This window comes from Elephas maximus, chromosome 10 (assembly GCF_024166365.1).
Source record: "Elephas maximus indicus isolate mEleMax1 chromosome 10, mEleMax1 primary haplotype, whole genome shotgun sequence".
Lineage (NCBI taxonomy): Eukaryota > Metazoa > Chordata > Mammalia > Proboscidea > Elephantidae > Elephas > Elephas maximus.
Window position 1 is genome coordinate 86,501,756 of NC_064828.1, and position 23,945 is coordinate 86,525,700.

General features: G+C 47.6%; 1 protein-coding gene across 3 annotated transcripts in view; it reads right to left on the reverse strand.

Annotated features, from left to right (window-relative positions):
* The window catches only part of MIDEAS (mitotic deacetylase associated SANT domain protein), a 72,234-nt gene extending 52,923 nt beyond the window's left edge, over window positions 1–19,311 (reverse strand). For 2 of the 3 annotated variants that reach the window (XM_049897683.1, XM_049897686.1), the window contains exon 1: window positions 19,086–19,310. The gene's annotated coding sequence lies outside the window, so the exon portion shown is untranslated. Of the gene's footprint in view, window positions 1–19,085 lie in introns of all 3 variants that reach the window. The other variant, XM_049897687.1, reaches the window with a different exon arrangement.
* Window positions 19,312–23,945: the final 4,634 nt, after the last annotated feature.

Consider the following 23,945-nt stretch of genomic DNA (forward strand, 5'->3'; position numbering starts at 1 on the left):
GGAAGGCTCCACAGGTAAAGTAGATGAGCACAGTTTGACACATGAGGAAGCAAACAGTAAATCATCACGAGGAAAAATGTATAGTCTCAGCAGCAATTTAAGATATGCAAATTAGGACACTATTAAGGGCCTGAGTCAAAGAGAAAATAAGTAAATAAATAAAACAAGAAAGCTGCTGTTGTCAGGGCTATAGGGAAACAGCTACGCATACAGTGCTGTGCCACTATAAACCATTTAAATCTTTCTAGAATGTGATTTGGTACTGTGTTATAAGAGTTTAAGACTTTTAACCAGGTAATTATGGTTGGGAGACTATATTCCGTAGAAATAATCAAAAATATCACCACAAAGAAGGTTTTACAAAAGATGCTCATAGCTTCTATATAGCAAAAAAGTTCAAATCTATGCAGATTATGGTATGGTACAGTAACAATGAAATATGAAAGAGAAAGTATTTGACGAAATCATGTTAAGTGACAAAATCAGCACAAAGAAATACAGTAGAGGTGGCTTTACAACTCTGTTAAAACGTCCACAGGTATATTAACAGAAATCGGAAGAGAATTTGGAACAGTTTAAACAGATAAAGTGTAAGTTGATCAATATGGTTTAAATAATGATGATGATGATAAAGGAGATAGCGGCCATTGAACAGGATTTCCCCATTATAAAAATACCCTGGCCCAGTGCCCCTGGGACAGGTAGTCAGTCTCAAACCCCTGGCTTGATGAGGAAGGAAGAAGAAGTGTAAACTGGGAGAGGAGGGGTTATGACTGTGGGCAAGAGGAGGGCCCCACAGTTGAGGGACTACAGCTTCCCTTATCAGAAGGGCTTTGAAAGACACCTCTCCCCAAAGAAACAAAGTTATACAAATAAGCCCACACCATTCAACCTCCAATATCCCTGAGTGTTAACTCTTACTGCTGCATTTGCTCTCTCAATTTTACTAATACTATATTTCAGCAACTTCTGAGGCAACACCAGGGCTCTCTGCGGGCTAACCTAGGAACCCAACCACCACTTAGAGCATTGTTTCTATGGAAATTTGTTTCAAGCTTCAAGAAACTGAGCTGCTGACAACCCTGGAGTACACACGTGGTCTCTAAATTAGGGAACTGAGACAAGCAGTTATTGCTGGGCCCTGGGCTCAGGAAGATTAGCTTGTTACTTAGATTTTCTGGCAGTTAATATTCATAATGCCAACAATGATCACGTTGGAGTAGGCCTAATGTCCCTGCGGAGGTCGGGTGGGGTGGAACCAGGGCACCTAGGAATGACATGATATTCTAGGGAAGCCAGTGGATATTTCCTATGCCTACCTCCAAACACATGCAAACTCACACACACACACCCCAGCATGCATGTCTTACCCGTACCCTTGCTGTCAACTCCATTCCGACCCATAACGACCCTATATGACAGAGTAGAACTGCCCTATAGGGTTTCTAAGGAGCAGCTACTGGATTCGAACTGCTGACCTTTTGGTTAGCAGTCATAGCTCTTAACCACTGTGCCACCAGGGCTCCCCTAGAAGACATAAAATTGACCAGAGTAGCCCTCATGAGTATCCAGGCTAGCCCTGAGTCCACATCCCGACATAGTGGATTTCTGTCTCACCCTGGCAAACCTCCAGCCACAGGACCTATTTCAGTCTGATCTTAGAGCAGAAAACTCCAAATCTTATACAGTTCTGGAATTTGGCCTTAAGGGCTATATGCTTGAGGTAACCGGGGCCCCAGCAGGGCTTGAACATCTACCCAAACGTTCTGCTGCAGTGGCTTCTATTTCAGCAGGCTCCAACCTGCCCACTCAAGGTACGCCCAGGACTCTTCAGCTCCCACCCACCCCAGGCCTCCAAACAACACCGAGAAGTGCCCATGTCCTGCCCCGAGCAAGCTAGTCACAGGGAAAGGATGATCATGAACCCTCCAAACAGACACTCCACATATCAAGAAGTTCTCCACTGAGAAGAAATCGCTAAACACAGGGAGAGTGGTGGCTGAGAAGGCCATTCGCTAGACCTCCAGAGGTTCTGAGATATCACAGGCGCATGAGAACGTGGCCAGAAAAGGGTCAGCTGAGCAGCCACAGGGCCACAGGATCCTGTAGTCCCAAGTCCCAGCAGAGGTGCTGGAAGGATGGGGACTGGAATGCGTAAGGAGGGATGAGTAGGCCCCCGAGGAGGCAGAAACAAAAGGAGAGTCCACATGTAGTCCCTCCCAAGAGAAGACAGCAGCTCCCTGGACATCAAATCCACCACATCACCCAAGCTCCCCTTGAGCTGATCTTCCAAGGGCCAAGAACAAGGGCCCTGTCTGCTAAGCTGGAGGTGGATTGGATTGATGTGGGGGCCTCTGGGATCAACAGGAAAGGGCAACTCTAAGTTTCAATACTATAATAAATACGTAAAACACTGTAAACACCCAAGACACTAATTGACTAGGACTCAACCTGGGCTAGCCAGGGCTGCAGGTTAGTTGTAAAGCACACACTTCCTGTGGCCACAGCCTGCAGGAGAAAAAATCTGCCCACTCCCCCTGTGGCCAGGGCCTGCAGTGTAAGGCAACAGCGAAGTGCGTGGGCTGCTGGTGCTGAGCCTCAAGGGCCACACGTGCTCACGGGGCTGGTTCCCTGGAAACCCAGGTGTGCACAATTGTCTGGGGCTCAGAGGCCAGCTGGGGGTCTGCCAGCACCAGCACCCAGCACCGGAGGCAGAGTCCATGCTGGGAACCCAGCAGTTATACAGCCAGCAAGCTTGTGAAGTCAGGCCTCCCGCTAAAAGACCCAGTCAGCCAATCTGAATTCTCCAGCCCCTGCAGTGCTGACCACTGATAAGACAGAGCGGTTCCTTCTTCCCAGGGGTAACAGACGGGAGGCTTGGAGTCCCTCCCCCTGGCCTCCTTGCCACCCAGATCCAAAGTCTTTGATATGTTAAGGCCTTGCCCCCCCCCTTTTTCTGGTGGCACAATGGTTAAAGCGCTTGGCTGCTAACCAAAAGGTCAGCAGTTCACACCCACCAGCCGTTCCATGGGGGAAAGATGCAGCAGTCGGCTTTCGTAAAGATTTTTAAAAAACCCACGTAAAGATTTACAGCCTTGGAAACCCTATGGGGCAGGTCTACTCTGTCCTTTACGGTTGCTAAGAGTCGGAATCAACTTTGATGGCAATAGGTTTGGTTTTTTGGTACATACCATAAAAAAAAACTACTAAAGCAATTTCACACACACAAATACTGCATTCATCCCGTCTTTACCTAAATTCAGTATTTGTACTATACCAATTTATGCTGCTAAAAAAAAAAAAACCTGTTGCTGTAGAGTCGATTCCTACTGATGGTGACCCTGAAGGGCAGACTAGAACTGCCCCATAGGGTTTCCAAGGAGTAGCTGGTGGATTTGAAATGCCGACCTTTCGGTTAGCAGTCAAGGTGTTAACCACTGCACTGGTACATATATCCTTATCATCAGTTTTGATGTAGCCATTAAGTGGATATTTGTGGGGGTTCTTCCACTAAAATTCATCAACTTTTCCCCATGAATTAACATCACCTTCATATTAATTTAACAGTGGCATAATACTCCACTGAGTCTAGGTATCATGAATTAAGTAACGGTGTTGAACATTTAGGCTGTTTATAGTTTTTGAGCCTTGGTGGTACAATGGTTAAATGCTCAGCTGCTAACCAAAAGGTTGGCGGTTTGAACCCACCCAGTGGCTTCATGGGAGAAAGACCTGGCAATTCACCTCTGTAAAGATTACAGCCAAGAAAACCCTACGGGGCAGGTCTACTCTGTCATGTGGGGTCGCTATTAAAATCGACCGGAAGGCATCTAAAAACAACATAAAAAACATAGTTTTTTGCTATTTTAAACAATGTTGCTATAAATATCTTTGTGCATATAGCTCTTTTCCTCTTCAGAATTATTTCTTTAGAATAAATTCTCAAGCATAATATTAATAGGCAAGGACATTTAACATTTTTACGGCTTCAAGTTCTACATCAAAAAAAAATACTGTCATGTGTGAGTTACCTGCATTTTATACATTTTCCTAAGTAGTTTTCCTGATAAACATCTCCCAGTTCTGCCAGTCGAGGCCTACTCTTAAAATCCACTTTTTCCCTACTCCTCAGCGTGTTGGGAATCTGAAGTATACGTCCTATGATTGAATGAACGTGGGCGGTAACACAGTGGATTTATTATGGATGGGTGAGGAAGGAGGCGGAGTGGAGGACATGGGTAGGTCGACTCTATGGTAGAGGGCTGGGGTGGGTAGGAAGGCCCCAGTAGAGGCAGAAACAAAGGCAGAGCCTCTACACCGTCCCTTCCAAGAAGGGCCTGAGCATCAAATGCTCGCAATGTTCTGGGATTACATAATGGAGGTGGTTGTACAACCTTCGGAATATATTAAAAGCCACTGAATTATACACTTTAAATGTTGACGTGTACATATGTGAATTATATCTCAATTAAAACAAAAAAAGAAAGAAAGGAAATGCTCTCTAAGTGACAGACAGACCCTGGACTACTATTCAGTAGCAGGAGCGCCTTTGAGAGATAACCACAGGTTCCAGTGTGACGCACCATCAGCATAAGGGGTTCAGGTGTTGCAGATAGCACTTGCCAGGCTCCATTCACAGGCTTGTGGAATTTTCCAACAGGTAAGGACAACACGTAGTCTAACCCCCTCATTTTATACACACACTGAGACCCCAGGCCCCCTGCCACACGTGGCAATTACTGTCAGGTGGATCTGTTCCTCCTCCCCCTCCAACAGGAAGAGCCACAGCCTGTCCTCTCTGACTCGTGACCTGACTTGAGCAGGGCTCTCATTTTAAGTTGAACCCAACCTCCCCTCTCATGGGCTGCATTTCCTTCTCTGGGCAAAACTAGCAGACAGTGCTGAGTGTGAAAACTAAGTGGTCCTCCTTTTCCTCCAAGGCCAGCCCACTGTTTGTCATTCTTCAAGGGTTTGAGCAAGTGGGAAGGGGAGTCTTAGGCACCTTTAAACTTCATCACGGGCGCCTGCCTCACCTCTCTGTGGAGGTGCTCAGTGTCCCCTCAGAATCCTCCTCAGGGTGAGGGAGGCCCAAGTGCTGGGCTCTGTGTCCCCAAACCCCCACCCACCCTCACCAAGGCCTCCTGACAACTCAGCAGAGCTATGAAGACAGCAATTCCATCAGCAGGAGCTAAGAGAGGTTTGGGGCCATTATACAGACACCCGGCTCACCAGCCACATGCACCTTACCCAGGCCAGGTCCTGTTCCCTCACTTCCTCTCAGGGTGCCCTTCCAGTCTCCATTATGGGATGCCTCCTGTGTGCCGGGCACTTTTCTAGGCCAGTGAGGAGACAGGTGCACCCGCAACTAGCTCAATGTCCGACAGTGGGGGAAGTTTGATAGCAGAATGCCAAGGTGGCAGCTCAGGAAGGCAGCCTGGAGGCAAGCGGCTTCTGGCTAGGTCCTGTGGGCATCTGCCAGGAGTAAAAAGGAAGGGAGGGCAACATGGGCAGAGGGAACAACAATAAGTGAAGGCGCAGAGAGTGAAAAAGTGCGTCAAAGAGCAATGAGGAGCTGCTGGAACAGCAAGGCTGTGCTAGGGAAGGGGGAGCTCTCTGGGTGGTGTGCTCAGCTGCTAATCTAAAATTTGGCAGTTTGAATCCACCTAGCTGTGAGAGAAAGGCCTGGCAATCTGCTTCCATAAAGATTATGGCCAAGAAAACCCTATGGAGCAGTTCTACTCTGTAATACATGGGATCACCGTGAGTCAGAATTGACTCAACAGCAATGGGCTTTTTGGTTTGAAGGGAAAGGAGGGTGGAGAAGAGGACAGAAAGGTGGGCTGGGCTCAGACAAGGACCTTGTGTTCCATTCCATGGAGTGTGGAGTTTCTCCCGCAGGACTTGGGCAGCTCTCAAAGGTTTTTAGGAGGGGCAATGTGATTAAAGCTGGGCTTTAGTAAAATCACTAAGGTCCTTTGAGACTTCTTTTCCCCTTCAATGCTGCTTTTAACGCAATTCCATTTCATCCAGATAAAGACAGGCAAGTTCAGTGCAGGTTATGCCGGAGCCAGTACTGGCCAAGAATGCCCTGCTCCCTCCCTCCCTAGAGCCATCCTGGCCCCACCTTTGTCACCAAGCCTCAGGCTCAGAATCGCCTCCAGTCCAGGACTGCAAGAATCCACCCCATGGCACAACCAGCTTTGTGAAGGCAGCAGCTTCACACTTTGAGGCACTGGGGAAAGGACTGGGAATATTGGTAGTCAACACAGCAAAGATTCCAGTAAGTTCAAAACTGTATTTTTCATTTTCTTTTATGAGGAAATTAATTCCTTTGTCTAAGGTTGCTGGAACTGAATAACCAAGATTAAGTCAAGGTGCCGTTATTTCAAACACCAGAGAATTTGAGGGCAAGAAGGGAGCTGACACTCACCTAACCCAACACTCTGTCATTATATGGATGAGGAAAGTGGGCAGCGATGTACTGGAGATGCTGACAACCCCAGGCAGACGAAGGCCTAGCTTTCTTAGCTCTCTCTCAAGCAGGACATTGGGAGAGCATCTCAGTAAGGTCACTCCAAGCCCCAGGCACCAGAATTGACTCCTTCAGGCTTGGAGAGATGCCCACTACTGTGCTCTGAGCAGCTTGGCACCAAGGACCTCAAGTGTCCCACAAACCAGTCCAGAAGCCAGAACATCAACCTCCAGTTTGAAAAGCAAAGTGCCACCTCCCACAGGCCCCACGGCCCTGGGTCTCACCCAGCTCCAGAGGAGAAAAAGAATTCAAGCTCTAACAGTATGTTAGCCAGGGAGAGCCAAGCCTTGGCCTCTGGCCTCACAAGGCAGTGCTGAAGTTTTTTCCAAGTGGCATCAAATACACAGGGAGAATCCAGATGCTAGGATGACCTCCTTTTTCCACTGGAATCATTCAGATTCCAGAAGGGAAATCCAATTGCTAACGAAATGAAATGTTCAAATTTCCAGTGCGTATAAGAATCCTGAAGCCAAACAGGAGGCTGAAGGATTTGGAAAGATGTCCAAAAAGATTAAGATCAAGATGTGGATTTTTTTCCAGTGGCCTAAGGAGGATTCCCCCGTCTCCCTCCTTTCATATCCAGCACTGCCCAACCATCTTATTCTGGGGGCTAGAATGGGCTCCAGGCTTCCATGGTGGACACTTACCCACCTGGCACGTGCCCTACTTCCCAGGTACACCTGGCACTGAGTCCAAGTGGGAGGCAGAGGTCTGCCTCCAGCTCAGGAGGCTGTAGCAGCCACAGCCTTGCTCGTCAGGACACCCAGTGGTGCAACATGGGCATGTGGCCTAAGCCGGACCAATCAGATCCTTAGCCCGTGCTTTGCCTCCAGAGTGAGTGGCATAAAAAGCAGGGACAGTCCAGAACTCATTCCTGGAGGGGGTGGCAGCATCCAGGTCTGCTGGCAGTGGTGATGCCATGCAGGGGCTTTAGTTCCAGCCACCCAACTTCTCACCGGTCCTGTTTGATTTCTGAGCCTTGTTCCCCAGCCTTTCGGTGAGCCACCAGACAATTTCGCTTAAGTTAGCCAGGGTTAGCTTCTGCTGTTTGCATAACTAAGACCCTGACTATTCCACCATCTCCTTTCACCTCCATACTGGCTCCTCTGACCCCTGGGCCAGCATCTGTGCTCAAGCCTCCATCTTTTCGTCTGTGAAAAGAGTTTAATCAAAATGCCCACCCCACCTGAGAGGATGTAGATTCAGTCACCTAATGCTGTAGGGGCAAATGCCTCAAATGCTGAATCTAACAACCTACCCAGGTCCTGGTCTGGCCATGCCCAGGTATGGGGCATTAATGTCAGAAATTAAAGGCCTCACTGTTTCCTTGGGCTCTTCCCTATTCTCCCACCAGCACAGGGGAAGGCGCCCCGGACTTGGAGTCAGGAAATCTGGCTTCTAGGACATGCCACTTCGACGCTCAAGGCAGATGATACCCACACCACCTATTTCACAGGGAGGTTAAATCAAATGAGAAGCCCCTCTGGCAAAGGTCCCCGATAATAATCCTAACTTATAAATCAATAATTGTTTTCCGTCTTCTCTTTCTTGGCTCCCCCACTGATCAACAGTTGATCAATTCCACCTCATGTTCATAAATATTTATGAAGAACTTTCCATGTGTCCTGCATTGTACACAAAACCAGGGTCCCTCTTTTCACAAAATGTAAAGCTCTCTCCTCCTTGGCTTCCATGACAACATGCTTTCTCAGTTCTTTCTCAGGCTCCACTGCTGACACCCCTGCAGTGGTAATCCCCTCATCTCTCCCTGCATGCTCTCCTTGGGTCTTGGATGATATCATCGGCTCCCCTAGCTCCAACCACCTTCTATATGCTGGTGATTCCTAAACATCTGCTCCAGAATGTCTGATGGACAGAAGGGGCTAGTGGGAGGTACTTAGTTTGTCTGGAACTTGTCTTGAAGGTGCAGCTGCACAGTAAGCAATCATTTGTACTTAGACGATATTTTACTCAGTTAGAATTAATGAAGATTATATGTGGGGAGAGAGACAACACCTCCATGCCATCTCTTGGGAATCTCCTGCCCCAGACCCATATGTCCAACTGCCCACTAGATATCTCTCTCAGATGCCCCACAGACACTTCCAACTCCAACTCAATTTCAGCAACTGAAATAAAGAAAAAAAGCCCACTGCTGTCAAGTCAATTCCTACTCACAATGACCTTATAGGACAGAGTAGAACTGCCCCACAGAGTTTCCAAGGAGCACCTGGTGGATTCAAACTGCCGACCTTTTGGTTAGCAGCTGTAGCACTTAACCACTATGCCACCAGGGTTTCCAAATTAGACTTGTTATTTTCCCCAAATAAACCTCTTCCTTCTCCTGTATCTTGAGCAGAAACCTGGGCAACCCTTTGACTTCTCCCTTGCTCTATACATTTAGTAGGTCCCCAAGACCTGTCAAACTGATCCCCTTGACAGCTTCCTAATCTGCTTCTCCCTTCCCCTGCTCCCAAAGCAACTGCTCTGGCTCAGACTTCCTCTGTCTTGCTGCAATGACTTCAGTGCAATGATCTCCTCTTTGCTGCCCATTTTACTCCATCTCCAGTCAATCCTCTAACTGCTGCTGAATGGGCTTTCAAAAAGAAAACCTGGTCCTGTCTTTCTCTCTCTCTTTCACACACACACACACACACACACACACACACACCCCATCTAGCTCTCAGTTGTTCCCTACTATCTTCAAGATAAGTGCCAACCGTTCCGGCTGGATACAAACGGCTGGCATGTGAGCTGGCCTCTGCCTGCCCCCCTCAGCACCCCCATCCCACCCAGTGCTCCATCCATACTCTACCACTTGCAGTTCCCAGATCAGACGTTGTGTCATACCTCCAGGCGTTGACTGAGTTGTTCCCTGTGCCTAGAATGCCCTGATTTCCTTTGCCATCTGGTAGACGCCTACTCATTTCTCAGGACCCAGCTCAAATGTCAGCTTCTCATTCATTAATTCCACAGCATTCCATTCACCAACCACAGGTACTATACAAGGCAGTGGGGCCATTCTAGGTGTTTCCTGACATTCCTCTCTCCCCTGACCCTGGCAGAAGTGGCCAGTCCCTGCTCTGCATAGGAGGGACTGAATACTTCCACATTAACAACCATAGCCCTTAAGTGCTCCTAGCTTTTGTGCATGTCTGTCTTCCTCACAGACTAAGAGTGCATTGAAGGGGGAGTCTGAATCTTCTTCATCTTTGTATCCTCAGTATTTAGTACAGAGCCAAGCACACAGTGGGGGCTCAATAAATGCATGTAGCAGGAATGAGTGAAAGAATGAAGAACATGAGGGAAAACACCTTGTAAACCACAATGGACAGGATTACCACTGCTACCGCTATGACTGGTTTTGTGTTTTGTTTTGTTTCTCCATAACCCAGGAAGAAGTCACATCCTAAATACCAACTGGACAGGTCAGTATGGCCTCATGGAGAGATGGGGGAGGAAGTCCTGAGCCTTTTCACCACCTCTAGTGCAAGTGCAAGTGGGAGTCAGAAGTGGCTGTTGGCTTCTAAGTTGTCCTCAACATATGCTGTTGGGATGTGGAAGAAGTGAACAGAGATTCATGCTGGTAGACTCCTTGTAGGCCTCTTGCAATGGCCTGCAATAGGGAGGCTGGGGACGGGGAGAGAAGGAAAAAGAGAGGAGAAGAGTGGACCTGGAGGCCTAAGGCCCTAGGGCAGAAGACACTTTCTGCTACACATGGGTACTGCCCTCTCCTAGCGCCACACAAAGCATAGGTCCTTCATCTGCAATCCTAGGTGACACAGCTGCAGTTTAAAAGCTCACTCTGTGCACCAGAAGAAGCCAGACCCAAAAGGTCACATATTGTATGAGTCCATTTGTATAAAACATCCAGAATAGGTATATCCATAGAGACAGAAAGCAGACTGGTGGTTGCTAGGGGCTGGAGGAACAGAAGAGTAGGGACTGACTACTTAATGGCTATGGGTTTTCTTTTGGGGTGATGAAAATGTTTTGGAACTTGGTGTAGGTGGTAGTTGCACAACAATGTGAATGTACTAAATGTCACTGAATGATACAATTTAAAAGGGCTAATTTTATGTTATATGAATTTCATCTCAATTTAAAAAAAAAAAAATCCAACCAGGGATGTGTAAAAGAATTGAGAGGTGGCTGCTTCCAAAAGCCCAGAAGAGGTTAAAGACAATTTATAGTGAATATACCGAGTGAAGTCACAAAAAAAACTGGCTCTGTGGACTTCTTCTCCATTATACTCTGTTCACCTATTCTAAGAGTCTTTCTTGCTTAACACCATATGGTTATTTCCTAGCTTACAGCTCCCATGGTCTTCTCATGAGGCACTTGATAATGGTACCTCTTCACACGTCTGTTTACTTATGCAAATTTAAATAGTCAAGCTTAGCAGAAGAAAGCAGAGAAAGAAAGGATGTGGGGGGGAAGAGGAGAGAGAAGAGGGAAGAGCAAGAAGAGATAACCCTGTAAACCTGCCCTTCTATTCAGGGGTGAATGTTGGCTCAGAGCACTGAACCTGCCTCCTGCAGCCTCGAGGATACTACAATGTAAGCATCTCAAATGCTGAGTGAGATTGTAGTATTTAAACACACACATTTTTTCATCCTACATAGCCCCCAAATGCAAGCCAACCACTTCATCTGGTGCCCAACCTTAGAAACTACAACTTCTTCCAGAACAACTGGAACAAACTGAGATGAATTTAAATATTTAAATATCAAGAGCCGGTATGTCTGTAGCTTACACGGTACCTTCCTAAAGGACTTTCAAGGTTAATCTTGATTATATTCTTATTTTTCACCTTCTATGCTGACTTTAGAACCTGACCCCCAGAAAATGCAACTCCACCAAATTCCATTCTCCAGGTGACACATCCACCCTGTGGCAGCTCTTCCTTCTGGGTGCCTATCTCAGAAGCTAGACTATAAGCCTCCTGGGGGGAAGAACCAGGTGGGACCTGCTTTGCTCCCTGTGCTACATACAGTGTTGGGGGCACTGCAGCTGTTCCATAAATGCCCAGTGAGGAGAGGCAGCCCAAAGTTAACTGCCTTTGCAAGGGGCCCACATGTGTGTTCCTGGGCCTTCCTCTGTGACTCTGTCCTGGCTCCCTTATGAGACCACTGGGATCTTGGGACCCGGGACGGTTCCTCTGTCTCTAGTTTGTTGCATAGTGACTGGGGTCTTAAAAGCTTTCAAGTGGCCATCCAAGACACAGCAATTGGTCTCTATTCACCTGGAGCAATAGAGGAAGAAGAAGAGTCAAGGACTGGAGAAGGATATGGAACATGTGGCTAATTGCCTCCATGAAGAACTGAACTGCGCCCTTTGCCATGAAACCAGAAGAACTGGATGGTGCCTGGTTACTATTACTGAACACTTTGATCAAGGATTCCATAGAAGAATCCTGGTCTAGAGGGGGAAAATACAGAACAGAATTTCAAATTCTCATGGGCTTTAGACTTTCTGGGACCATGGAGGGTTGACGAACCCCTGAAACTATTGCCCTTAGCTAATCTTTAAACTTTAAAGCAAAAATATCGCCTGAAGTCTTCTTAAAACTGAACAACAGTTTAGCTTAACTAGTAAAAAAGGTCTGTCTTGAGCATTATGTTCTTTTAAGAACTATCTATATGGGATCAAATTGAAGACTAGACAGGAAGCTTGCGGGGCAGGGGGGAGCAGTGAATTTATGTTAATGAGGGAGAAGCAACTCAGAAGAGGAGGGTGAAAATGGTTGCACAGCTCAGAAGAACATAAATGTCGTTGAATTGTACATGCAGAAACAGTTGAATTGGTATATGTTTTGCTGTGTATATTCTCAACAACAAAATAAATAAAATTCAGAAAAAAAGTGAATTCAACGTATTAACTGCAATATTGTATGCAGTAAAAGACTGGAAACCACCCAAAAGCTCATCAATAGGAGACTGGTTAAATAAGTTATCATATTTCCATAGAGTGGAATATAATTTAGTCATTGGAAAAAACGAGGCAGCTCTATAAATAATGATATAGAACAATCTGCAAGATATATTAAGTGAAAACAGCAGATGTAGAACCCTGTGTATAGTATACCAGCATTTGTTTATAGATTCATATTTTCTTCTATCTCAGAGACTATCTCCAGAAAAGTAGCTGAGAAATGACTAATCGTAGTTGCCTATGAGAGGGACACTGGAGAATTGAAGAAATGGGAGCAGGGACATCAGAAAATGAGAAATTCACATTTTCAAAGTTTTATGTAATCAAATACATCAATATTTTCTTATGGCTTCTGGGCTTTGTATCTTTCTTAAGAAGGTCTTCTGTTCTCTCAAGGCTTAAATGAATATTTATTTTTCTAATTTTTATTTTATATATATATATATACACACACACACACACACAGTAATAAGGAGCCCTGGTGGCACAATAGCTAAATGCTCGGCTTCTAACTGAAAGGTTGGTGGTTCAAACCCACCAGTAGCTCCACGGGAGAAAAGATCTAGTCATCTGCCTGTGTAAAGATTACAGCCTAGGCGTCTGGGGTCTTAAATGTTAGCAAGAGGCCATCTAAGATGCATCAATTGGTCTCAAACCACCTGGAGCAAAGGAGAATGAAGAACACCAAAGACACAAGGTAATTATGAGCCCCAGAGACAGAAAGGGCCACATAAATCAGAGACTACAACAGCCTGAGACCAGAAGAACTAGATGGTGCCTGGCTATAACCAGTGACTGCCCTGACAGGGAACACAACTGAGAATCCCTGATGGAGCACGAGAGCGGTGGGATGCAGACCTCAAATTCTCATAAAAAGACCAGATTTAGTGGTCTGACTGAGACTAGAGGGACCCCAGAGGTCACGGTCCCCAGGCCTTCTGTTGGCACAAGACTGGGACCATTCCCAAAGCCAACTCTTCAGACAGGGATTGGACTGGACTATTGGATAGAAGATGACACTGGTGAGGAGTGAGCTTCTTGGCGCGAGTGGACACATGAGACTATGTGGGCAGCCCCTGCCTGGAGGGGAGATGAGAAGGCAGAGGGGGACAGAAGCTGGCTGAACGGACATGGGGAATACAGGGTGGAGAGGAGTGTGCTGCCTCATTAAGGGGAGAGCAACGAAGAGTACATGCCAAGGTGTATACAAATTTTTGTATGAGAGGCTGACCTGGTTTGTAAACTTTCATTTAAAGCACACACACACAAAAAAAGATTACAGTCTAGGAAACCCTATGGGGCTATTCTACTCTGTCATATAGGGTCGCTATGAGTTAGAATCAACTTAACAGCACACAAGAACAACATACAGTAGTATCACTTGTCTATATTGAAATTATTTTATAGGCTTACTTTACATTGTAAAATGTATCTTTTCGATTTTGAACTCTGTATATGTATTTTTTTTTAAATATAGAATAGAAAACTGGAAAAAAATCTACCAGGTTTTATTTTTAAATAAAACAAATTTTTAGAACAAATCTAGCTTATAGGATACATTTTACGGTATGTAAATTATATCTCAATCTTAAAAAAAGAATCTAACTTGTAAAACAAGGTCTCGATTAACATCACGAGAACTGGGTGGAGGCAATAGAATGCTTATAGGCAAGCCTGATGTTCAGGTCTACCCAGACACTCCCTAAGACTCAGTTTTAGAATTTAGAATTTTATAGGATCAATACCTGTTTGGGCAAAACAAATCTGAGGCCGACTGGGAAGCATCTCTTTGCCCTTCTCACAAGCCTGGCCTGAGAGCTGGTCCTACATCTTCATTATCAGTCCAGTTCCCTCAGAAGGCTAGGCTGACCCAGGTAATGAACCCTCTCCACCCAGAACCGGTAATGAGGCATAGGGCATCCCGAGACAGGTCAACCAGGCCCAAATCTGGACAAGGAGGAACCAGTGCTAGGCAGACACTGTCAGGCACCCAAGGGGGAGTGGTGCTGGAAATGGAGCAGAACAGTGAGGTGCAAAGCCAGGAAGAGCCAGACAGAGGCTAACAGGCGGGAGGAGGCAGGGTTGGGCAAATGTTCAGAATTAATACCAGGAACCATGGTCTTCGGTGCTTGGCTTGGGCATGGTGGACGATATTTAACGGCCACTGCTGTTTATTTCATCATCATCAAATACGTACTGAGCATTTGCTATTGTGTGGAGCACCCAGCCTGGGAATACAAAGGCATATAAAGCAGGACAGGGTCTTCCAGTTTAGTTGAAAAGTTATCACAGTTGTCCATGCAAAAGCACATTTCAAGAGCTGAATAAAGGGTGTGATTGGAGACATGGCCCAAAGGAGAAGCTGAAATCCTTAGACCAGGATTCAAAGTTTTCCTCAGCACTGGGCCCAGTGGATGTTACCAGAGTCCCAGGAGGAGGCCCACATCTGGGACAGGGGAAATTCTGTGAAGGAGGGGACCTTGGACGGGGCTAGAAGTGTAAGGCATTACAGGCCCCAGGAAAAGCTTGCCACGCCAGCTGTTTGGACAAACACAGAGTGGGTCACTGGGTCAGAGCTGAGGGTTAGGGCAGGAGAGCAGCGGAGGTCAGACCCCCATGTGGAAGGTCCTGACTACCAGCCTAGGAATTTGGTCTTGACCATGTAGGCAGTGGGGAGTCACTGAAGGTTTCTGGGCTGGAGGGTGCCATGGGCAAACAGGCATTTTAAGTGAGATCACGGAGCAGCCCTTTATTCAAGGCTTATTCAAAGCCCTGGGTGTGTTCCAAGCGCCACTTGAGACAGAAAGTCAGAAAGTATTTGCCCTGTGTCATGTGGACAGGGAAAAAAAGGCTGAAGGGTCTCACAAAGGGATGCTTCAGTAAGAAGGAAAAATGAAGAGGAGTGTGCATTTTAGAGAAGGAAAGAAGTCTGCTGTATAAAATTGCCAACCACAGTGCCTGGAAAACTGCAGGGCTTTCTTAAAGGTCTGGAATGCCCTCTTTTGGCTAGGCGTGTTCTGCCTCCTTTTTTGGCTGGTTGTGATGTCAAAAGACTGGATTGTGGCGCCGAAAGTAAGGCAGCCAGGAGGAGGCAGATGAAGGGAAATATAAATATCAGGCCTGGATAGCATGAAAGGTCTTCATTCTAAGACTACCTCTCCCAGGCAACTCCTCCATCTGCCTCTCGCAGCGGCACCTTGGGGATTTTGCCAGTTACTAAACGCCCTAACTAACACCAATACTTTTCCTCTTAAAAGAACAAAGTGATTAAAAGAAAGAAAAAAAAAAAACTGTCAAGTTTTGAATCAGAGCTTTTAAAAATATTGCTCCTAATTCTGTATATATATAGCGAGGCAGCAAACAGGGCTGCTCCGGGCAGTTAACTGGGCAGCAACTTCAAGCCATAAATCATCATTTACATAAGGTGGGAGAGGAAGTCAGGATTAAGTTTCCTGTCTTAGACTGGGTTGGGTACAACTGTGGGGCAGGCTCTGTGAATGCAGAGGCAAAGCTGAGCAAAGCAAGGGGAAGGGCCTGAGTTATGCACAAAAATCAGCCAGGTTTCTACAGCAGGGTGACTGCCCCAGGTGGCTCAACACCTTCAGGGAACCTTGCTTCTTTCTGTCTCTGTGCTTTTGAAAATGGTCCCTCCCCTCTGCTCTCCCCTGACTCACACTCATGAAGGGCCTTTGGGCACTTTCAATTTCTGTAGTTTCTCTATGAACACAAAGGATTCCAAACGCCTAGCTTTCTTTTCTTTGGGGTCAGAAGGGAACTTTCCTCTCCTCTGCCCTTCAAGACTAGTGCTGGGCACCAGTTGCTGTTAGCTGTCGCCAAGTCGGCTCCAGCAGGCCCCCACTAAAGCAGCGCTAGTTGCGTGATGCAGCTAACCAGGACCTTGTCAGTCAAGTACATCAAAACCTCAAATGTACCTAAAACAGAGGATTGTGCAACCCACGGTGACTCTTACTATTGTGGTGTTTTGCTCTAAACCTCATTTCCCTGTGGCAACCATGTCCACATACCCCAGCCTTTCCAGAACTGTCCTGATTTCACATGTTTGTCCTTGAGTCCCTGGAAGCACACATGTACCTGCCAGAATTGAGCCCTAATTCCGGTTTGACAAATGGTCACTGTGCCCATGACACACAGCTGGCATGAGGCTACAAAACATTTTTCTTCTAGGTGAAGCTCATTTATTTGTTTGGGGAGGAGGCCAGATATGGGGCGCTCCAGTGCACCAGGGCTATCCTATTGGTGCCTGCCATGTGTGCAGAGGCTGCCCATGTGCCACAGTGGGGTGGTACCACCAAGTCACACAGCACCCTCAACAGGGCCTTGGGACACTCACAAAGCAATAGCACCCACTCACAAGCAGCACCAAAGAACAGAGCACTCATTGTGACAGTTTCTGCCTAGGGCAGGGAGCGAGAGGGCTAAGATTTGGGATGTGAGAAAAATGACCTTGCACCTATCCAGTACATGTTTTTTGACTGTGCCTCAAAGCCCTGGTGGTTCAGTGATTAAGAGCTACAGCTGCTAACCAAAAGGTCAGCAGTTTGAATCCATCAGCCGCTCCTTGGAAACCCTATGGGGCACTTCTACTCTGTCCTTTAGGGTTGCTATGAATCAGAATCTTGATGGCAACTTTTTTTTTTTTTTTGGGGGTGTTGTTTAAATCCCTCTACTACTGTTAGCCACTCTGAGGCCCTAAAGGAGAACCTGTCTGCCTTCTTTCCACACTTACAGGCTTAGCTTGCATCCTCAGTAGGTGTGAGAACTCTCACCCTGGTGTGTGCTGCAGGTCTTGCTTGGTAAGTGGGCCTGGGGGGCGCCTCTGGAGAAAGCATGCATGAGTCACTCTTCTGTGAGCCCCCACCCCAAACACCCTTACAGACACACAGTCACAAAGCCCTGGCACTCTTCCTTTCGTCACTGAGCATTTCCCCTTTGCCTAGAATGCAATAAAGGAATTAGGACCCACCTACTAAGTTTCTGCAGCTGGCACTTCAAGGCTCAAAGTTTAGCAATCAGCTCAGTCACACAGGTCTGACGTGTCCTGTTTGCAACCGGGCCCCAATCCAGCCACCGTGCAATTTTGCTAATTCGAACAGCTTTCCTGTTTAGGGAGGTTGATAGCCATCTCCCATCTCCTTTTCCTGCTGACATCATCCTGCATTTTATACAGACACAAATACGGGTACAGTTCCTGGGACAGTTTCTTGGCTGCCTAAGAGAGCAGTGAAAGGATCTTGAAAAGGGAGGTGCACTTTAGACCCCAAGCCCGCCTGAGTCCACCTCGCCTCTGTTTGGCATGTTGTCAAAGGTGAGGGAGAGGCAAGGAAATAAATCACCTAGCGAACGTGAGAGGGCAAAAAGAACTTGGAGACTGCGGCTCAGGCCCAGTTCTGTCCTGAACGTTTGCAATGCAAATCTGCGTTTTGTTTGCAGCCACGGAGGTCTTGCACAATGGCCTGTGTTTAAACATCCAAGCCAACAATGCCTGACTGTGCAATCAGGCTGTAATTACAGGCCAGCAGGAAGCTGCTAGTAGGAACTGCACCATTCAACCTCTAGACATCCCATCTCGGAGTCTCCACCGCACGGACGCACATTCCTGCACACAGCAACGTATCCCCGCCGCCGCCGGGCCGCTGCTGCCACAGTTGTGGACAGTCCCAAATCCAGGGCTCCCAGGCGCCACCCGCCCGGCCGGAGTTACTCTGCAGGGATGTCATAAACTCCTCAGCTGTTCTTTAAAAGCCCTGCGCCACGAGGCTGCCGAGGCGGCGGAAAACAACCACCAAAGTTCCCAAGCACATTCCTGCAGCCCTAGCAGTTTTAGAAAATAGAGAAGAACGAGACGCTAGAGCCCACTGCAAGAGAGTTTCATAGTTTTATATATAAAACCCTCACATATGTACGTGGGTGAGCTGACAGTTTTTATGGCTAAATTGCAAAGTGTTAGGCCTTAGCGATTGCTGTCAGGCGCGGGACAAGGCGGGAGGAGAGGGAGGGGTGGGAGAGTCAGGAGGATTTGTTTAAAGGGGTTTTTGGGGGGGCAATTTAGGTTTTGTTTTTTTGAAAAGGCGGAGGGTTGTTTTCCCAAACTTTCTAGTTGCTCTGCTCTTCGTCACTGGAGGGCCGAGCAAACAAAAGTGGGGGGAAAGTTCCTTTAACTTCCTTCCTGCGACCTCACCGAGGGCGGCGAAGAGGAAAAGAACGTTTTCCTGGGAAACACCGGGCAGGGGCTGGGGGGCGGCAGCGCGCAGGCTGCTGGGCAACCGGCAGAGCCGCAGACACAGGCCCTGGGAAGCCCCTTCCCCGAACCCCTTCCCTCACCGACGGCGCCTGGAGCGGGCCGCGCTGCAGCCCTGGCGGTTTTAAAGTTCGGCCGCAAACCGGTGACAACAGGGGTGCCGCGCTGGGCCCCAGACCCCCGGCCCCGGTTGTAGAGCTCCGGGCCCCACGTCCTCCCTGCAGCGGCCCCAGCACCCCGGCCGGCCCAACCCCGCCCGCCACATCCCGTTCCGCACCGCAAAGCCAGAGCCCCAGAACGTTTTCAAACCCCACGTCGGCGCCCCGGCGGCTGGGAGGGGTTGCCGAGCCCGCGACTCACCTGGGCTCTGGATCCCCGTACGAATCTGAGGGTGCAGGGCGCAGGGCGCAGGGCGCAGGACGCAGGGCGCGGGCGAGCGCGGCCCGCAGACTCAAACTTTGTTGCTCAAGGGACGGCGCAGTCGTCACTTCCTCGCAGACCAGGCGGCGCGGCCCGGGCTGTGACCCAGCAGCTCGCTCACGCGGCGGCGCGCCAGGCCCTGAGGCCGCCCGCCGCGCCCGCGCCCCCGCTCCGCGTACCCCGGGCCCGGAGCCGTCTCCCCTAGCTCTGCGCGCCCTCTGCAGCGGGGCGGGGCGGGGCGGGGTGGGGGTGGGGGAGCCAGGAGCAGTATGCACAGTCGGCCGCCGAGCCTGCACCCCTCTGCAGAAGGTGCGGCGCCAGTGGGGTCGGAGGCGCGGTGCGGTAGTGCACTGTTCACACGCTGAGTCTGTAATGTGGTATTAGGGATCAGGGCCCGGGGGCCTTAGTTCTAGGGACCCCGTGGAGGTGGGGTTTCTGGAGTAACACACCCCATAAACAAAGGAGTGGGGAGGAGAGAGAGTTTTTCACTTTGGGGTTGGGCAAGAAAAGTCATTTCAGAAGAGTGTGGTCTGTGTTTGCCAAATAATGCCTAAGCTGGGCCTTAAAACACGGGTCTCCTTCCCAGAGTTGTTTGCTCTTCCATACCCACATACCCTGAGAAGGTCTGGACGATTGTCCTTTGTCATGTCCACCCGTTGTAAGTGCACACCACTGCACACTTCAGGGGGCTATTTCAGTGCCCAAGTTAGGGCTACCAAATGGTTTCTGTTCTAGCCTGCTACCTAGGCTTCCCGCTCTTCGTTTATACTTTAACTCACAGAAGATATCTTTGATGCATTCCGTGTTTCACCTCTGGACAAAAGTGACTGAGAGGGTAGAGTGGAGGGTGGAGCCCTGAGAAGAGGACCTACAGGCAAATAATAGTAATGCTAAAATTTGTCGTCGCCCAAAATAAAATTTCTCACTGTATGAAAAATTACAACAAAAAGCCACCTTTTGGGTTTCTGATAAGTAACAGCAAAATAAAAAGCAGTCTTCAGGGAAGAACTCCTGATCTGGGAAGACCGGAGAGAACCGGGGTAGCCTTCCTGTGGTTTAAAAAAAAAAAAAAAAAAGCGGACATTTGAAACTGCCCTGGAGAGCTTTCATAACAGAAACATTAGCTTCATTGTAGTTTGTCTGGAAAATAATAGAAACCTTTTAAAAGGTGGTTCAAAGGCATCAGTTAGGGCTCACTAATTTTCTGCTTTTCCCCAAATACTTCTTCTACTAGGTTTCGCCAGACCACAGAACCTCCCGCTTTCAATACTTCATCTTTTTATTAAAGCACAGGAAGACACAGTCTTGGCTGAAGGCTTTGTTCAGAAAGGTTGGTGTAAAACTGATGGAAAGTGACATCTGGGAAATGACCCTCAGGTCTGCCTTAATACCTTAAGGGAAGCCACAGAGATTCACCCAAAGATTGGGAGTGGGAAGATGGAAGTTCTCCTAGCAACATCAAATCCCCCATGTTGCAGCTGTTACGTGCCAGTTCTGATTTCTACTGAGATATTAAAGGCAAGTTAATAAATACAAAATATACAGTGTAAGAAAAATAATACTGCTATGAGAAATAAATGCTTATTAGACTCACAATAATTATGAAGCTCTGAAATTTTCATGATATTCACACCATTGTGGGGGGATGGTGGAGGGCTTGCCCATTACAATTTTAGAACCCAAAAACTCATTGCCATCCAGTTAATTCTGACTCACAGTGACCCTACAGGACAGAGTAGACCACCCCATAGGGTTTCCAAGGCTTTAAATCTTTGCTCAGGCAGATTGCCACATTTGGTGGGTTCCAACCACCTACCTTTCTGTTAGAAGCTGAGCACTTTAACCATTGCACCCCCAATTTTGGAACAGATAGAAGTAATTCCTTAGTGCGTTCTGCTTAAGGCAACCAATGACATAATCAAGGGGAGCAGAGAGACTATGTCACCAGCACTGTTAAACACAATCATGTGATGCTCTGTATTTGCTGGAATAAAAAAAAACACAGACTATTTCTTCGTTCGGTATTGTGATTCAGGATCCTCAATCACAATTTATGAATATTCAGTGTTTCTGCATGCCCAGCAATAATTAGCAGACCATGTAAATGTATGAAGGCCTGACATACGTGTCTGTACACACATTGCTACACAGGATGGCATTTTTTGGTGTACCCTGGCATTGGAGTGCCCAGTGCATGTTCTGTGGCCCCCAGTGATCTGCCTCCTGGTATTCCCACCATTGTGTAAGACCTTGCCCTTGAATGTGGGCTGTACTTATTGACTCATTTCTAACCAATAGAATATGGCAGAAATAATGTGATGTCACTTGTGAGGTTAGGTTATTTAAAAAACAAAAACTGTGGCTTCCATCTTGGGTGTGCTGTCTCCCTCTCTCTTGGGTCACTCACTCTGGGGGAAGCCAGCTGCCTTGTCCTGAAGCAACTCCCCAGATAGGGATTGAGCCCTGCCAACCACAATGTGAGTAAGCTTGGAAGTGAATCCTCCCCACCCCCATGTGAACAGAGCCTTCAGCCCTGGCCAACAGCTTGGCTACAACCTCCTGAAAGACCTTGAACCAGAGGCACCCAGCTAAGCTGCCTGAATTCCTGACCCACAGAAACTGTAAGATAATAAATGTTTGTTGTCTTAAGCTGCTAAATTTTGGGGTAATTTGTTACACAGCCATAAATAACTAATACAGAGCCCAATGGAGAAGTCAGTGTGGACAACCAACCCTACCTGGCCTTCCTGGACCCTCATCTGGAAAATAGAACAGGAAGAAAGAGGCAGGCCTAAGTGTAACACACAAATCCTAAGAACAGAAGGCCCACCCCTCACTCTTTGCAGAGCAAAGGTCATCCTTGAATTTAAACCAGGTCAAAGGGTGAACTGCTGCCTGGTCCCAGGCAGCCCTGGTATAGCCAATACCTGATAGCACATGCAGATGTCTTTGTGTCATAAGAACTGACATTCAGGCATCCTCTTCCTCCACCCTGGAGCATCGACCCTGATCACTGAAGTCTCCACATAACCAACAGCTGAGAGGTCAGGCTTTGGTCCTGGAAGGAGGCTTGAAAACAGGGCCTTCACCAGCGTAGCAGGGGTTGGGGTTTGGGGACCATGGTTTCAGGGGACATCTAAGTCAACTGGCATAATGAAATCTATTAAGAAAACATTCTGCATCCCACTTCGGAGAGTGGCGTCTGGGGTCTTAAAGGCTAGCAAGCGGCCATCTAAGATGCATCAGTTGGTCTCAGCCCACCCGGAGCAAAGAAGAATGAAGAACACCAAAGACACAAGGTAATTATGAGCCCAAGACACAGAAAGGGCCACATAAATCAGAGACTACATCTGCCTGAGACCAGAAGAGGAGCTAGACGGTGTCTGGCTACAACTGATGACTGCCCTGACAGAACACAACAGAGAACCCCTGAGGCAGCAGGAGAGCAGTGGGATGCAGGCCTCAAATTCTGGTAAAAAGACCAGACTTAACGGTCTGACTGAGACTAGAAGCCCAAGACAGGAACCATTCCCAAAGCCAACTCTTCAGACATGGATTGGACTGGACTACGGGATAGAAAATGATACTGGTGAAGAGTGAGCTTCTTAGATCAAGTAGACACATGAGACTATGTGGGCAGCTCTTGTCTGAAGGGGAGATGAGAGGGCAGAGGGGGTCAGAAGCTAGCAGAAGGGACACGAAAATAGAGTGGAGGGAAGGAGTGTGCTGTCTCATTAAGGGGAGAGCATCTAGGAGTATATAGCAAGGTGTATATAAATTTTTGTATGAGAGACTGACTTGATCTATAAACTTTCACTTAAAGCGCAATTAAAAAAAAAAAAAAAAAAAAAACCAAGGCCTTCAACTCTGGCAGCCGAAAGGGGTAGATGATGTCACTGGAGGTCTAAGAACTAGAAAGAAAGGCTTTGAGGTCCTGCAGTTGAACAGCAAGTCGTGGACTATCTCTGACAATCACCTCCTCAGTTGCTTCCAGAACTACAAAGAACATTGTGTCCACGTGATGGTATCTTTCTCTCAGCATCATTTCCTCTCTGACTTGAGCAAATTATTTACTTTGAAAATATAAAAGAAAGTTTTAGGAAGCAGGCAGGACATTATACTCCTTTGTCCTAACCAGGGCAGGCATCTTACTCGTGATCGGCCCTCTGCCCCCCTTCCCTTAGTCAAGCCAATACAAGCTGGCAATCCTAGATCCTGTTTCTGTTTTCCCTCCACAGACTCTAGACTCCAAATTTCTCGTGTGCAGTGGCCACAGCTGCTGTGTTGTCATGCCGTCATCCGGTTGCTATATGACTAGTAAGGTTGTGGATGTGCCAGAACGTGAATCTATCAATTTAACAGAACGAGGCTCAGCACATATATTCCTTGTTAGGTCATTTGCTTTGCTACCTAAAACACATCTAATGTGTTCAGCAATGGGCACGTTTCCTAGAGTCTGGCTTTGCAGGACTGCCAAATGCCCTGCGTTTTGAGTCTGCACAGTCTGTTTTATGTTATTAAGTTACCGTGGAGGACACGAAGGCATTTGAGCACAGGTTTGCGAACAGGTCAGTTCAGAAAAAAATCAAGGGGAAGGAGACAGTTAAATTCTCTGGTCTTCATTCTTTACACATTTAGGTCCTTTCTGCAGGAAGTGTATGTACTAACTTCAGTTGCAGGGACCCTGTTCAGAACCTAGGGAGCTCCTTTTGAGCTCTCCAATGCTAGAACTAGATGCTGTGTGCAAAGGGAACCACTGTTCTTTTCTGTTGAAATCATGGGCAGGTATTTTTTACTCAC